Genomic DNA, 15,422 nt, shown 5'->3' with positions numbered 1-15,422 from the left:
AAAGCAACACCTTTGTGGAAGGATTTATCTGCGTTTCGAGCAGTGTGCAGCACTTGACAGAATATTTAAATAATACATGTTACTAAAAGCGACACCTTTGTTCAGAGAGATGAGCGACATCCTGTGGTTGATGCTCGCGGACAAAAAACATTCGTCGAAGAGATGAGTGACATCTTGTGGCTGATGCCCGCGGACGGAAAGGGGACGCTATTGCTAAGTTCGTCCGATTTGATTGCTCTACCACATCTCCAGATTACAGGGTCCTGGTAATCTACAATAACTATGGATAGTTAGGGTTTTGGAAAAGCTGCGACGAGGAATGGACGGCATTGACCTCCCGAGGTATTATAATTTCGATATATTCTATAAGGGGTGCTTTGTTGCCCTTAATTGTGAGGGTAGCATATTGAGGCGTGACCGGGATTACCAATTCTGTTCGAAGCTGATAGGACGCGTTTGGTAACGATTCTGTTTCCGGGAACTGATTCTGAGTAAAAAAACGTGTTTGGTAACTGTCCAAATTTTTTTATTCTAGAATAGAATTGCATTTGATATCATGCTAATTGATTCTGTTCTAAATTAATTTCTTTTAATTTTAAATATTTTTTACTTTTTCTTTTTTACTTTTTTTTTTTTTTTCTTTTTCTTTTTCCCTTTTCTCCTATTCTTCTTCTTCTTCTTCATGTGGCCGATTGCCAGACCGGCGACTAGCCAGACAAGGGTCGGCGACGCTCACTAGAGCATATCACTGGCCTTCGTTGACCGAGCCTCGTCGACAGCTAGGCGAGGCTTGCCCAGCCCTGCTGAGGCTCGGCCTCGCCAGATCGGGCGAGGTCAAGCCTCGCCGGTGGTCGGGCGAGCCTCGCCGGGCTGGGCGAGGCCCGCCTTGCCACCGACGAGGTCAAGCCTCGACGCTCGCTCGACCACCGACAAGGCTCGCCTAGCCTTGCCGGTGGCTAGGCCGGCCTCGCCAGTGGCTGGGCTTGCCTCTGGCAAGCTCACCGGACCTCGCCCTGGCTTGGCGAGCCTCCGGCAAGCTCACCGAATCGGCGAACGGTGACCGGCAGTGGATGGCGGCGATGGGGGATGACGGTGGGTGGTGGTGGATGGCAATCGTGGGATGTTAGAAGAGAAGAATGAGACTTTCACTATTCTAATTCTTTTTTTGATTCTCGGATAGAGAATCACATTTTTTTTTTATTCTCAATCTCTTCCCAATCTGTTCCCGGGAACAAAAATTTTATTAAACGCGATTCTCGTCCCAAACTAATTCTGGAAACAAAAAATCAGAATCAGACACTGTTTGTCACGTTACCAAACAAGCCCTTAGTTTTCAGGACGGGGCAAAGACTCCCAAGTTGCGAGCAAGCTGTCTAGTGCAATCAACAATAGAATTTCTATTGCCAGTGTCGTGATGTGGACAACAAAAACCTAATGGAACCTTTTGACTTCATGTTTTCTCCATTGACTTGGATACTGGAATGTGGACAAAAGTTGAGAGCTTGGAGAACACATCCCTCTTCCTAGGCTGGAATTCTTCCTTCTCATTGGAGATAGATGAGAAGCATCGTCCTGGCCCATGACAGATGGAGGCGGCAAAGACATGGGAACCTCAAAGATGGTACAATGGAAACGCAGTTCGAGGGCAAATCTTATCGCAATTTTCCTCCTTTGCTTTCAATCAAACCAAGCTTTTAACTTATAGCTAAAAAGCGTGGCTTGTTAATGTTGATAAAGCGAGTAGATTAGTGGAATGTTATGCGATAGATGCTGTTGCCACAAAAAGTTAAAAATTCATATCAAAACCATGAAATTGTCAGATCAGTGGGAGTAAAATTGTAGTATCAAAACTCATTTCAGTTTTTGACCAAGTTTTCTCCTTGTTTTTCATTCCTTTAATTTGCAACGTCCCGATGTGTTTTGCTTCCCTTCGTGTAATTGAGAAGACAAACTGCTGTCACTGCCTTTTTCTTTTTCTTTTTCTTCTTTGAACCCAATCTCTTAAGCTGTAGAAACCCTCACTGACTTGCATGTCAAATTACATCAACTCTTGTCAAAGTTTCATCAAAGCAGAGCACAATCATGTACCTAGAACCATTGTAAATTTTAGAATGAATCCACGAGTACACAAATTTCTTAGTGATAACATTGTATTGTCCACCTCTTGCTATCCCAATGATTCATTACTTGCTTTCCTTTTTGCACGCCCACATGCACTTTTTACAATATTCATTACTTGCTTTCTTTTTGCGTGCCCATATGCACTTTTTACAATATGATCACATTTTGCAACATAGATCCTTGAGGTTGATACCCTCCCTTTTAAGTATATAACGTCAAAATTACCTGACAATATCATCCTTCAACGATCATCCTTAATAAATCTTGCATTGAAGGAACAAGAATTAGTTTAATTTGATTCCGTGAGATTGGGTTCAAATGTTAAGTAATTTCCCATTCCAGCTGTGAATCAAGTGACCCTATTGAAGGGTTTACACGGGAAATTAGATTTGCGAGAGACCATGAGCCAAAGATTCACAGCTTGAGAACGAAAGGTGACGTTGCAACGCACTCTATCATGCAATAGGCTTGATAGTGTAGACGCCACATCTCATGAATTGTGTCGACAGAAATTGCCAATAACAATAGATTCTCGAGAATGCATAGTTTATTCCAACTAAGATGTATCGATATATGGCAGTTCGAGGTATTACGGGGATTAACATACTCATAGACTCACGTAGCTAAGTAGACGGAAAAAATAGCATTGCCATTTGAACCTACTCTTAGTTGAATCTACAGTAACACAATCAGCTGCTTTGTGTTACAATGTCACCTTTCATTCTCAATTATTTTGTACATTTTTATTGTGTGAAGGAAGTGCTAAAATTGCCAGTTTCATCGTCATTGCCAAAAGAAGAAGAAGAACTAACACCTAAAATGAGCTAAAATTAAGAGAAGGACATTGGCCACTGAAATAAGCTTATGGAAATCGGGGAGAAAATTACAAAAAAAGTCATAAAACTATTGCAATTGTGTCAATTCAGCTTATTTTAAACTTATTTTTTTGATCAATTGAGTCTTAAACCTTTTACAATTATTCCCGATCAGTCCATTCGGCCAAAATTGATTGGCCAACGTTGATATGGCAGCCGATCGACAGCGTCGGCGACCTTTTTTTAAATAATATTTTATTTTTGAAATATTTTATTAATTAATTTTATCTTTTTTTTCCTTTTTTTTCCTTTTTTCCTTTTTTTTCCCTCCTTCTTCCTTTAGCTTGTGCCTAGCAACGACGATGAGCCGAGGTGATTCGGCGAACTCGCCTTGCCAGTCGGCGAGCTCGCGCCGGTGATGGTGAGATGAGCCCCCGCCGAATTTGGCAAGATCTGGCTAGGGGCTCGCCTCGCGGTCATCAAGCGAGGTGAGCCCTCGCCAAACCCGATGAGGAGGCCCTTGCCAGACTTGCAATGGTGAGCCCTCCTCGCCAAATCAATGGGGCTCACCCCGCCATCGCTTGAGCACGAACTAGTGAGGTGAGCCCTCGTTTTGCGATCGGCGAGGCTCCCCTTGCCATCACCAAAGCCAAAGGAAGCAAGGAGTCGCCTTAGTTTTGAGGAAAGAGGAGGAGGAGCCAAAGAAAGAAGGAGAGAGGAGGAAAAAAGAGAAAGAAAAAGATAAAAGGATAAAAATTAATAAAAATTCAAAAATGAATTATTATTAAAAAAATGTCTCTAGCCTCGCTAGCTGCCACATCGATCGGCCGACCAATTTTGACCGGATGGACTAATCATGAATAATTATAAAAAGGTTTATGACTCAATTGATAAAAAATAAGTTTATGAGTGAATTAGCAAGTTGTAACAATTGCAGAACTTTTTGTAATTTTCCAAAATCAGGTGTGAAGTTGCAGCAGGAAGATAAATATGAAAATTGAAGAAAAAAAGCTGAGACAAACTCACTGGCGGCGAAAGAAGCTATCGACGGCAGCAACGATCTAGAGCCCTCATCGGGAATGTTAGGACAGCCACGCGATCTAGGAACTTGGGAGGTCGATACCATCCAACGCCATTGTGAGATTTCACATTACAGAATGGAGATAGAAGAGGCATTTGACTCGATTACAGAGAGAGAGAGAGAGAGATTCTTTTGCATGATGAACATTGCAATTGCAGAGCCCAATGAGTCTGCAAGTAAGTCAAGATGTTTAGGACATTTCATAAGGCTGTTTCAGTTCTGGGCCCAAAAACTCATCGTCGGGGTTACGTGCATTTTAGTCCGCAAACGGATACCGAATGTGCGATTGGGTTCATTGATTTGTTATGCGATTAAATCCATCGATTTACTTGATTAATGTGATCAGTCTTCAAATTAATTTTTTTGTACAACAAGGTCCTTCCGTGATCTATTATATAGCGTTCTGTAAATTCTTATTAGATGCTGGGAAAAGGTGATAATATCGGAGTGCCGTGTTAATCAGCCAAAAAAAAAGAAAAGAAAAGAAAAGCGACATATCCAACCTAACCGTAGCTTATGTCCTCTCAACTTGTGAGAGACTATTCATCGATTCAATACACGTCCTATTCAACGATCATTTCATGTGTGGGACTAAAATATCCCTAAATCATTCATTTGTGGGTCAGGGGTTCACAACGAGAACATTACCAATGAAATTCTCTATTGTGGTTATTACTACTCATTTTTCATTTGCCACCTCTCAAATCCCTAGGATTATCAATTTCTCCTTCACGTGCACTCTACTTCATCTCACTTGCTATATCTCCCGTGCAACACTTACCTCTCTCATAATAACATTCTCATGAAAAACTTGAGATGCGGACCCCTGGAGTGCTAACTTGGCAGAAAGAAACATTTAAATGTTATAACTTACAAAAAGTACACTTAAATGCAAAAATCATAGCAAAATAAATCACTTGAGTGCCAATTTGACCAAATTGCATACGTGGCATTTTTCCAGTGAAGCAAGTGCAAAACGATGCCATTTTACACACTAACGTGGCCAAATACTACTAAAACGGCGTCGTTTTGGGCTGACGTGGTAAAAAAATAATATAAAAGTTAATTAAATTAAATTTAAAATTAAATTTAAAAAAAATATTAAAAAAATTAAAAACAAAAAGGGGGAGGGAGAGAGGTGGCTGAGGGCCTCCTCGCCATCGCCGAGAAAGGCCAGCGACGGAGGGGGAAGGCTTGGTTGGGGTCGTTGAGCCCGGCCAAGGGCCGGCAACCCCGGTCGACCGGCGGTGAGGGCTCGCAAGCCGTCGCCCGAGATCCGACCCTCACCAAATCTGGGCAAGGGCCGCAAGCCCTCGCCACTTGCCTAGATTTGGCAAGGGTCGACGATCCTCGCCATCGATCGGCCGGGGTTGCCGGCCCTGGCCGGGCCCGCCGACCTCGGCCAAGCCTCCCCCTCTCGTCGTTGGCCCTTCTCGGCGACAACGGGAGGCGGCTCAACCCTTAGCCACCTCTCCCTCCCCCCCCCCCCATTTATTTTTTTTTTAATATTAAAATTATTATTTTTAAATATTTTAACCAAATTTAATTTTAAATTAAATTAAATTAAATTTTATATTATTTTTTTACCACGTTAGCCCAAAACGATGCCGTTTTTGCATTATTTGGCCATGTTAACTTGCAAAACGGCGTCATTTTGCACTCACTTTGCCAGAAAATTGACACGTCAGCGTTTTGACTGGAACTTTGGCACTTAAGTGATCAATTTTTCTTCGAATGTGGCACTTAAGTGTACCTTTTGTAAGTTATAGCATTTAAGTGTTCCTTTGTGCCAAGTTATAGCATTTGAGGTGTACTTTTGCCCTGAAAAACTCTGTACAATTTTTTTACTAACACAAACTACATCACAATACATTAAAAAAAAAAAAATAGCACCGACAAGACTGACATTGTGGTGAAGGATAATTGCACGAAAAACGTGATTCAATCCCGCTCGTTCGCCCGCTATTCCTATCAGCTCTCTTCATCTCTTCCATATCCATACAAGGTTTCTTGAACTAAATCAATTGAACAAAAAATTGTTCCACATGCACATGTAGGATAACTAAACATTTAGAATTCTAAGTAATTATTTTATGGTAAGATTTGTTTATATAGGACTCATATTTTAAGTTGGTCATGAAAATGTACATGCTCTGTGCATCTTTGGATGTAGTGTGTGACAAGTGGATGTGTTTGAAGATTGTTCATTGTCCATGGAGATGGTTGTTCTTGATATTCTTTGTGCACATCAACTTGTATTCTAACTAGATTATAAAAATGATATATAAATTAGAATTAAGTCAAGTCAAGTTGATAAAGTTTAATATTCATATTCAACTTTATTCGTTTTTTTGGTCGGTAAGTTCAACTCCACTCACATATCCTCAAATCAAAACTCAAATCAAGCTCGATTGAGCTTTGACTTCTCGAGCTTGAGGAGGCTAACTTCAATAAAATTTAATAAGCTCATGCTATGTCAATAAATATTTGCCATGGTACTTATAGAATATAATAGTAGATTAGATTAGAAATGCAATAAAGTAATAACCATACAAAAATGAAAAGAGGAACTAGCGCTAGCATGAACAATAAGAGCCTATTTGGTAACTGTTTAAAATTTCAAACATTACCCAGTTGCCGGAGAGTTGTTCCGGGAAGAAGAAAAGAAACAAAGAAAAGATTAAAAAAAGAAAAAGAAAATGGACTTGATTTTGGAGTTATTCTCGAGAAAAAGTAATTTTTTTTACTTAATTCTATTCCAAATCTATTTTCGAAAATAAATTCTCAAAAACAGAAAAGTTATCAAATGGATTTTTATTTTTTATTTTTTTATCTCAAGAAATAAAAGAATAGAATTAGGCACTATCTAGCTGGTTACCAAATAGAGTTAATTGGATTAGGGAATTGTATTCGAAATCATAACACTAACATCTTGCGAGAATAATACCAATGGTTCTAGATGGTTGTCTTTGGAAAAGAAGCATATATATGATGTTATAAGGGAAATGAAGCATTCTAAGAAATAATTTCACCACAATCAAAAGTGTAAATAGAGAAATTAGTATATGACACACAAAACAACCATTGCAAGAGGAGGGGCAACAATGCTATCGCCAAAATTCCTTACGCCTTTTTTGTTTACAATTCTTTCAGTCATACCACTAAAATCATTTTAGACTCAACTAGCAGATGATAGAAATATGTTTTAATGATTGTATTGAGTTTACCTCTAAATTTTTTGAAATCTCTCTTACGAATTTTAAATTGGAGGAAATAGATGAAGTTGGTCGTGACTATAGTGTATCCCAAAAATAGGCATATGATATTGTAGTTTTCTATAAGACGCAAATGATAATCATTATGTTTTAGAAATCGATTTCTAGATATTTCAATTTTTATTCTTTAAAGGAGTTTTTAAGCAAAGAAATGCGTTAAATAACGATTTAAAATTTCTATTTCTAAAATAGAAATTCGTTTGATAACATAATAAAATTTCTATTTTTTTAGGAATAGAAATTATTTTGATAATAACATCAAATTTCTATTTTCAAAATTTTGTTTCCACGTTATATTTTTCTTATGTCGGGAAATAGGGTAGTTAGGCGGATTTTTCCTTTAATACCGCAAATGATAATTTTTTGAAATTGATAGGAATTCCTTAAATATAAATAATGAAAATCCTCAACCACAACACATTATAAAAGCCAACTATCAACCACTGTAACTACAACTCACGGGATCCCAATAACTCTCGGAACCTTTAAAGTGGTTCCATAGGCCAGATAATCATACTCCCTCTTGGAATGTTAGATTCATCTTTGATCTCAAGCATTTATTTCATTCAATGTGGAATAAAATGTTTTCCAAAACACACAATTGAGTTGCCAATAAAATGATGATCTTTCAAAACTAATAAAAAGAATCATAAAATACAAATAATTATAATCGTCAAATACCACATCACATTAGAGCCAATGTCACACCCTGGTCCTTCCCTCGGCCGCAAGAACACGACATCCTTCATGACGGGACCAATTTGTGACGTCCCAGGAAACATTGTCATCCCATGGATTTTTATTTTTCCATTATGCGCATGTGGAAGCGTGCAACCTCTAACACCCAATCAACAACAACAATGGGTAGTGAGAAAAAATAACACACAAACACATATTGTGTAACTTCCACGCTTTATTTAATTACTCAAAAATATTTAAAATTTACAAGCCCTCATCTCTAGGACCATTTTGACCGATCATCCCACTAAAAAAGATATAAAGTCGGGGTTAAATATTACAAGGGGAGCCTATCTTCTCTAAAAAGATTTAATAAAAAGTAGCTCATCTACAAAAGGAAGTTTGATTGTTTATTGAGCTTTTATTGTATCATTTTATATCTATTTTCTGTTGTAAGTAAAATATGATTTAGCTACATGAGAAGTGTTTTAGTGTTGACGACGTGTTGCTTGATTCGAGCAGATGATTCATTAACATGTCAATGGAATTAGATGAATCCAATGATGCAATAATGCCAATAGTGGAATCAACATCACAAGAACATGAATGAGGCGAAAACTTTGAAGAAGCATTCAAAACAAATAAAGTATTCAGTTTTTGTTTATGTTCTCCTCCTAGTAAGCGAAAATCAGCAGCTTGACTTCATTTTCGAAAATGAACAACTCACAAAAATGAGAAAGTTGATGTATTTTGCAATTATTGCGGATCCAAGCATTTGTACCATGTTGATAATGGTACTTCAAATATGTTGAAGCACTTGAAAAAGTGCAATAAGTATTCTCGCAATATGGATAAAAGGCAAAAATTGTTTGCATCACAAAGAGTAGATAAAACTTAAATGATAAGAGGAGATGCTACTAATAATACTTGGAGTGGTGGAATTTTAACAACATGAAAGTTTGATCAAAAGAAATGTAAGCAAATGCTTATTCAGATTATTATAAATAATGAACAACCATTTTCGATTACTGAACGTGTTGGATTTCGTGATTATGTGAATTAATTACAACATTTCTTCAAGCATATGCCGCGATTTATGGTGGTTAGGGATTGCATTAAGTTGTATTTTTCTGAAAAAAGAAATTTGAAGGCTTCTTTCCGTAAGTTTAATTCTAGGATCGTACTCACGACTGATACATGTAGTTCACATTCAGAATTTGAACTATCTATGTCTTACTACACATTTTATTAATGAAAATTGGAAATTACACATAATGATTATTAATTTTGTGGTGATAGCTAGTCACAAGGGCATGGATATTAGGAAAGTAGTTGAGAAATACGTATATGAGTGGGAAATAGAGAAAAAAATGTCCACAATCACAGTGGATAATACTAATTCAAATGATGTGGCCATTGGTTCTTTGAAAGAAAATTTTTAAAAAGAGAGGCTATTGATCTTAGATGGTGAATCTTTACACATGAGGTGCACAGCTTATATGTTAAACTTGATTGTGAAGGATGGCTTGGCCGAGATACATGATTACATTACACATATTTGAAATGTGGTTAGGTATGTGAGGAGTTCTCTTATGAGAGTTAAGACATTTCGATATTGCATTGAAAGTATAAGGATTGCTTATAATGGTTTAATTTGTCTTGATATTTTAACTAGGTGGAATTCCACTTACCTAATGTTAGAGAGTGCCATAAAGCTAAGAAAACTTTTGAAATGATGGAAGAAGATGATGTTTCTTTCTTAACTGAGCTTAATTATGATACTTCAAGTAGTATTGATTGGGAAAATGCTATTGTTTTTTCTAATTTTTTGAAGAAGTTTTATGATACCACCAAGAAGATGTTTGGAACTTTGTATATCATTTCAAATAATTATTTTGTGGGGATAACTTTTTGTATAATTATTTGTGAGAAGCGACGAAGGCTTTTGATCCTAGGGTGAGAGTTATGGGCGTGTAAAAATGAAAGATAAGTTTAACAAATATTATGAGAGTTTCGAAAAAGTAAATATGATGATATTGATTGCGGTAACATTGGATTTTAGAAAAAACTGAATTATGTGAGGTATTGTTGTAAACTCATTTATGATAATGCTGTAAAAGTTGATAAGATGTTTGATAATGTGAAGTTTGCCCTGAAAAGTGTGTTTAAATTTTATGAGAAATCTTGTCACATTTCTAGAGACAAAAATTTGGATGGCGAATTGGTAAGTTCTACTAATATCGGTAGTAGCTGTGATTATTATTTTAATGAGAGAAATAAATAGGATAATTGCAGCTTAAATTTTTATGTGCAAGAGCCTTCGTATGATGACTATCTTAATGAGGAGAAGAAAAAGTCCGATGATAACTTATCTGAGCTCAATCGATATTTTAAAGCTGAACTTGAATATGGTCATGATCTTGACATTTTGAATTGGTGGAGTGTTGCTGGCCAAAAGTTTAAAATCTTATCTTTAATGGCTTGGGATATTTTGTCTATTCCTGTTATTACAGTTGCTTCATAATCAACTTTCAGTACTTCTGGTCGTGTGCTTGATGGTTTTCGGAGTTATTTGACTCCTAAAGTTGTTAAAGCTTTAATGTTGGTTGAGAGCAATTCTTGAGCCAATTAATGTTGAAGAGTGTATCGAGAATGCGGAAAAGTTTAAATTGGGTAAGTCCATATCATTTCATAATTTAATTCTTTTGTATATCTATTATCTAATAACTGAACACTTTATTTAATATCTTATTTTTGTTAGATATGGATCATGTTAACACGGAGATTGACGGTCCATAGAGTTTACAAGTTGAAGTGGGAGAAATATATGTTGTGAGATTTTCAATAATCGTTTGAGTTCAATTTTTACTAATGTTGAGCAATCATCTATTAATTATTATTTTACTTTCAGGAGATTGGAACTTGGAACTTAAGAGCTCAAAACTTGGGATTCACAAGCTTTATAAGTCGTGAACTTTTAGGTGAATCTTGTTGCGATTGTTTTTTTTTTGGGTAAAGAAACTTGTTGTGATTATTGCGTCATTGTAAAGTGTAAACTTGTCTATTTACTTTACTTGATGAGTTTGTTCCACGTATTTAAATTTGGTTTTTTTTCTTTGTTTTCATTGATGGCAATTTTTGAAAAAAGCAGGTGAAGTCTAGGTTTAAAGGGGAAAAAAAAAAGAGAGGAAGAGTGAAATAATGGTTTTTCTCGGTCCCATTTTCAGGTGAAAAACTGAATTCTAAGAAGGTTCCATCAATGGGATAGAGGACTCTATCTCCATGTTTTATGAGGCGCTTGAAGAGGCAAAAACCATGGAGGAGTGAAGAAGATGTAGTAAACGTTGATTTTGAATTCTGAGGCCTTCGCAATAGTTTAGGTGTTTGTGTTTCTTTTTTCTGTTTATGAACACAAATCTTGTTTTTTTTTTTTTTCGGGAACAAAAAAAAAAAAAGAATACGCGTTTGTTTGTATTTTTGTTCAAAATCTATTTTTTTATTCTCGGAAACAAATTTGGAACAGAAATAAGAAACAATAAAAACTTTTTTTCTTATTTCTGAAACACTTTGGAGAAACAAAAAATCTCTCTCTTCTTTCTTTTTTTTTTCTTTTTTCTTTGGCTGGCCTTGGCCATGACCGGTAACTGGCCGTCGAAGGCCGGCGACCTCGCCAGAGCATCGCCAGCCCTCGGCAAGGCCGAGCGTCGCCAGCCCCCGGTGAGGTGACCTCGCACGCCGGCGGTGAGGCTCAACCTCGTTGTGGCTAGGTGAGGCCGTCGGCCCTTGTCGGCTGTCGCGAGCCATGGCCAAGGCCGGCGACCGACCAAAAGGAAGAAGAAAAAAAAAAAAAGAAGAAAGAAAGAAAAATAAGAAAAATACAATAAAAATATTTAAAAAATTAAAAGAACACAAATTTACTAAACATGTTTTTTGTTCTTTTTCTATTTCAGGAATAAGTTTACTAAAACATTCTTCTGTTCAAAAATTGTTTTCCGGAGCAGAAATAGTTTTTTCAATTTCTGTTCCCTAGGATAATTTTTTAACAGAAACATTACCAAACGCACCCTTAGGATTCTCTTTTTATCATTATGTTGCTGTAGCTTTTATGAAGGAAAATGACCGAGAAGCTAAAACAGTTTAGGATTCTCTTTTGAATGTTTGAGTGAAACGTGATTAATGTAGTTTCTCAAATTAGTTGTTGTTTTTGCTTTATGTTTTGATTTCTAGTTGTTGTAGCTTTTGGTTTCTAGTATATTACTCGATATGAAGAGTTCTTATGGTGATATTTAGAAAGTGATATTATTAGTATGGTGAGACCGGTTCCATGGATCCACTCGAGAACCAGACTGAACCGGCGGTCCGGTTTCTAGGTGGATCCATGCAATAAACGGGTGGATCCCGGTTCTAATTTTTTGGAATTGGTCTTTAACGGGCGGTTCCCGATTCTAGGTCAGGAACCGCCCGCCTGGACCATGCACACCCCTATTTTTAAATGTGAAAAGTTGCCAAAGTGATTATTTGAAAATGAAATATTTTGTTTTTGGCTAATCAATTGCAACAAAAATTGGCTTGATTAATAATGTGCTTGAGTGGTCATTTAATTGAAATTATAACCTAATAGGAGTTTGGGGGTGATGCCCAATTTTTATCGATACTTGGCGGAGGTTCGGATGTTGAGTTGCGGTTGAGGTCGGATCGATGCTCCTTTATGGAATGCTGTCTAGGTGGAGATTCTAGACAAATGTCGTGCCCGATGGGGTAGGACGATACCTGGTCATGCCAGAAGACCACCGATTCTTGTGTTGGCCATGGCTTGAGGGATCATAATAATTGAAACACGTGTGTTGGCAATGCATATGGAATTTTTAGAATGTGTTATGATTATTATTTATGCATGTTGCACTATCATTGCCACGTGAGAAGTGCTAATATACAGGAATGTGCCAAGGCGAGGTAAGTTTGTATATAATGCGTGTTTAGACTGCCTTTGAGACGAATTTGCATCATAATTGAGGTTTAGGTTGTTAACTTGCTGAGATTTATATCTCATCCCGTTGTTGTTAAATATTTTTAGGTTCGTAGTATGGAGAACCATCATGTGCGGTTTGGGGTCTTGATGGACCAAGAAGCGGGTGTGCCTGGCGTTACTTTTTGTTTGGCCTCATTGTTGGTGAAGTTTAAGCTAACCTTGATCCTCTTTGACCCTTTTTGTCTATTGATCGTTAGGAAGTTGTCTTTTGAGGTAGACTTGTAAATATCAAACTTCATGGGGTTAACAAGTGGATAAATAAAGGTGCCGCTTTTGGAAATCGTTTGTTGTGTTTTACTATCTCTATTTTGTTGATTGATTAAGTGTTTATATTAAGTGCTTTCGCATGCATTAATCAAAAGATAAAAATAACGAGTCAGCGATGCGTCATAAGACGTCAAAATTTAATCGACCGTCATGGGATGTTTATGCGCTCGAGATCTAGGGCATGACATCCTTAGGATTTTCATATGAGAGAACTTGTTAATGTAACTTAAGTGATTGTTTTTCGAAAGTTATCACACTTAAATCATTGCTTGAAAAATTATGTTATCAAGGTCAATGTCATGCGAAAATTATAGTATTGTTGGTGTCCTATTCTATTTTAAGGCCAAAATAATTTCTAATTTTTAAGTATGTTTTTGCTATTAAAATGAAAAGGAACGAAACTTTAGTATACTAGGAAAAGAGTAACAAGCAATGTGTACAAAGATAAAGCACAAAAACACAAATATCATTAAAAAAATCCAGACACTTGAAACTTGGTCAATTTAAAAAATGGGTCAATATCACCACAAGTCCTAAACTAGTACACTCATAATATATTTATCTCATACTAATTTTCGAGTTGTGGAAAACTCAAATTGCTATACACGTACAACATTTACCTAATATTAACTTTCGAGTATAGAAAATGATCGGAAAATTTAAGAATTTTTATAATGCAAAAATTAGTATGGAATAAATGTGATATGAGTGTTCCAATATGGGAAGTTTTGTGGTGTTAACCTTTTAAAAAAGTACTTTGGATTTTTGTAAAATAAGAGGTATCAACTTGCTAGAAAAGATGAGGAAAATACTTACGTTTGGTCGTCTGAATTTCTAATCAAGATAAGACTAAGTATGATAGGATATAAAATCTAGAGATTATGCTATATTATCCATTGTTTGGTGGATCATAATAAATACAATTAAATATATTTACATCATATATATATATATCGTTTTATATGAATGGCATGTCAATGAAAATGAATGTCAAAGTTGACAAACGAAGATGGTGAAAATCTCTTGTGACACTCTTACCTATTTTTATTTTTAATTATTTTTCTTCTCTTTTTTTAACTATTTTCATTTTAAATTGCAAATTGTACTTAGATGCCTAAAATACTGAAATACCTAAAATATGTAATAAATATAATATATTATATATTACATATATATATATATTATAAAATAGAATTAAATTCGAAACTAAATTTTTATTTTTGTCATTTTGAATTCTTTATATTCATATTCAAATATTATTTATATTGAAATATAATTTTAATTTATTAATTTAAAAATTTATTATTTGATAAAGATAACTTTTTTATTATGGATATTTAAAATTCTATTCACCTTTTATCCATCTCTCTATAAGATAGTTTTATCCGGATTATATTCTTTATATATCTTACTTTATCCTGACTTGAATAGGCATCCAATGTAGGATAGGATAAATTTTATCATATTTGAATTTTACTTGCCAAAACCCAGTCTACAGCTTAAATTTAAAAGTGTCCGGGATTTTGAATTACAACTTAAGCCTTACAAGTTTATTTTAAAAAATTATAAGCACCTTAGAAATTTAATTAACTATATCATAATTTTGCCTCTAATTCACTATGGTATTATTAGATGACCTAATTTACAATAAAAAAAATATTGACTTTCTTGCCGTTGTTCCATACGATGGTGATGGTTTTGATGAAGATGCAGGTTCTGATAATTAATTTCCAAGCAGTCCCGATATTGATAATTTTAAAAAAAAGTAGTGGTGATTTATAGGATGGAGGATTGGCAAAAGAAATCTGAGACTAGAGTGAAAGTTGATATTTTTTTAAACTCTCTAAGTAAAGTTTCAAGTAGAATCAGGAATCTCCTTAAAATTTAGGTTTTCTTTGTTTTTTTTTCTTTAAAGAAATCAATCCTAATTAGAATCCACGTTTGGTTAAATTTTATTATTTTTTGTTTCTTTTAATCATTTTTTATTATACATCCTAGTTTTTCCACGAAAGGGGAAAAACAAAATAAAAAAAAAATACAGGAGAGAGAGAGAGAGTCTCTAATTTTTTTTTTTGGGCAACAGTCTCTAATCTCAAAGGGATAGAAGTAAGCAAAATCATGGCCGGGGGGGGCGACTATATAAGGAGACTATAAAA

The sequence above is a fragment of the Eucalyptus grandis genome, chromosome 5 (assembly GCF_016545825.1).
Source record: "Eucalyptus grandis isolate ANBG69807.140 chromosome 5, ASM1654582v1, whole genome shotgun sequence".
Classification (NCBI taxonomy): domain Eukaryota; kingdom Viridiplantae; phylum Streptophyta; class Magnoliopsida; order Myrtales; family Myrtaceae; genus Eucalyptus; species Eucalyptus grandis.
This window is presented reverse-complemented; position numbering follows the sequence as displayed.